Below are 2820 nucleotides of genomic sequence, written 5' to 3'. Positions count from 1 at the left end.
AAACCAAAACCAAAAACCCCCAAAATTTCAACTTTAAAAAAAAAAAAAAAAAAAAAAAACTATAATAACAGTTGGAAAACAAAAAAATGTGAACACCGTTGTGACAACAACGCGTCGTATTTCCTTATTACACGGACAACGCTATGGAAAAGGAGAAACTGAAGCATTTCACGGGGAATTGGCCAAATGTGCAAAATCTAAAAAGAGAAACACGGAAAATCGACAACATTTTTTTTTAATTTTTATTATATTTTAGCGCGATTGAAGGAAGAGTGGATTTGACTCTTACCTGGCCATGATTAATCATCCGATCATTCCCAACTAACGAGAGGTTTTTCATGCTCTTTTTTTTTTTTTTTTTTTTGGAAGAGAAAAATGGTACTAGTAGAGTGAACAAGACTTTTGAATTATGAAGTCGACGATTCACAATCATAAAAATTATTATCACTAACTATAATTTAAATTATAGCATAAATTTTTATATTAAAAACTTACTATTATTTTTATTATTTATTATTATAATTTTATTTTAATTTAGTTCATTTATTAGATTCAAACTTTTAATTTTAATTTTATTACAATTTAAATTATAACACGAATTATTATATTAAAAATTTATCATCATTTTTATTATTTTTTTTATTAAATTAAAAAAAAATTACATAAAATTATATCTAAATTTAAATTAAAAATTTAAATCTATGCACTAAACTAAATTTAATGATATATAACCAGATTTGATGAGGTAATATAATGAATAATGTACCCAAAAAAAAAAAGATATATAGGAGTTAGAAAACAAAGATTTATATATGACACTACGTGTGGCGCTATATGTTTGTCGTTGAATAGTTCCACGGAAAAAGGCCGTTGAGATAATTGGACGTTGGAAGTTTCCGAGAAACTTCGCGCCCATATTCTTATCATTTTAAAATGATACTTAATTAAAAAATTTAAATCATAATTTAAATTATAATTTATAATTTATTACAGTATTTTTTTTATATAATTTTAATTTATAAATTAAATGATTCTTAAAATAAATATTATATTAATATTGGGCGATTGAAGAGTGGCCCTGGTGGTCTGAACGGCTCAGTTGGTGGCCAACATGTTTATATGCGGATACCACTAAGTATAAGTCATTTGCATCACGTCGTTGTAGCCAACAATAAACATCTGTCGCCCACCCTAGGGCCCAGTTCCCACCGCGAAATCAAGCTCTGTGGGCGTAAAGTGGAGGAGGCGGAGGAAAATAGGTTACGATTTGAGTTGAGAAGAATCTTGTTCATTTTATGAATTTAAATTTTCAATTTAAATTAAGATATGATATTTTTTAAAAATTTTTAATTGTAATAAAAAAAATAAAATGTGATATTTTAAAAAAAAATTAAATATAAAAATTAAAAATTAAAAACTCAAATTGGTGAAATGAACGAGACTTAAAATTGATAGACTGAGATTAATTTTTTAAAATACTCTTTAAAATGAAGTTTTTTTATTTTTATTTTTATCTCTTAATATTCGTTTATGTATTTTTATTTTTTAGACTAAAATTAATTAAGAGGTAAAATTTTTTTAAAAATGATATTTTTAATAAGTCATCTACTTAAAAAGGTAAAGTAATTTTCTCACAGTCTAATGTTTAAGAGAAGTAAGACCCCGTTCATTTCACCGATTCGAGTTTTGCTCTTAGAACAGTCGCATCTTACTTTTTTACTACAGTAAAAGGCTCTCACATAAAGTCACATCTCAACTCGAATCAATGAACTAAACGGGCCCTAAATAAGTCAATATGATATAAATCCATATTTACAAAACTTGAAATTCTAAAAATACCTTTAAATGATATTTTTCCTACCTCCTACTCTCTTACAACATCACTTTTAATGGTAAATCTCCTAAAAAAAAGAATCATGAATTTATCAAGTTAGTATCACTTGAAAAAGAATACTACAAGTTAGCAGCATCTTTTTTAATGGTAATTACTAAATATACTTGGTAAATCCCAGATTTATTAAATTAGAATCACTTGAAAAAAAAAACATTACAAATTATAATGATAAATCTTGGATATATTTGATAAATTCATAATTTACCAACTTAGCATCACTTGAAAAAGAACACTACAAGTTGGCAACATCACTTTTAATGGTAATCCTAAATATATTTGATAAGTTCAGGATTTACCAAGTTAGCATTATTTTTTAAGAACCGTACAAATTTTAATAGTAAATCTTATATATACACGAGAAAGATAAAGAGTAATTAAAGAAAGAGAACAAATAACAGAAGATTGTGAAATAAAAGGGAAAAAAAGAAAGGGGAAAAAATAGCAAGAAAATGGTAAAATTGAAAAAAAAAAATTGAAATGGCTTGGATACATTGGTAAATTAGTCATTTACTTCCATAAGTTTCAAATGTAGGCTTATTTCCTATAATTTTTCTTGATTTTTTTGGGTTTGAACTTATATGTGAATTTTTTGTGGTTCAAACTAACGTTTGGTAGTGTAAAGTCTAATAATAAAAATAAAGTTTGAATCAATGTTTAGTTACATTGCTAGAACTAATGGCATGTTTACTTATCCGTAATCAGGAGTGGACATGATTCGGAGTTGATAAGAATCGGAGTCAAAATAAGCTGTTTACTTAGGTTCCAGGAATCAAAGTCGAAATCAATCCTAATTTCATTCGTGCATTTACTTATACCCAAAATCAGAATAAACTGTTATAAATTTACTTACCTATCCATTTAATAGATTTTTGTGTGTTGAACTTTTAAAAAAATTGTATATTATGCTAACTATCTTAATATTATGA

General features: G+C 25.9%; 1 protein-coding gene across 4 annotated transcripts in view; it reads right to left on the bottom strand.

The window, feature by feature from the left end:
- Positions 1–414, bottom strand: part of LOC21385058 (calcium-transporting ATPase 9, plasma membrane-type) — a 17986-nt gene extending 17572 nt beyond the window's left edge. For all 4 annotated transcript variants that reach the window (XR_002903336.1, XM_024174046.1, XM_024174048.1 and 1 more), the window contains exon 1: positions 290–414. The gene's annotated coding sequence lies outside the window, so the exon portion shown is untranslated. The remainder of the gene's footprint in view (positions 1–289) is intronic.
- Between the last annotated feature and the right edge of the window lie 2406 nt (positions 415–2820).

This window comes from Morus notabilis, unplaced genomic scaffold (assembly GCF_000414095.1).
Source record: "Morus notabilis unplaced genomic scaffold, ASM41409v2 Scaffold1856, whole genome shotgun sequence".
In the NCBI taxonomy this organism is placed as follows: domain Eukaryota; kingdom Viridiplantae; phylum Streptophyta; class Magnoliopsida; order Rosales; family Moraceae; genus Morus; species Morus notabilis.
Note: the sequence above shows the minus strand (reverse complement) of the source record. Positions and strands in the feature narration are given on the sequence as shown.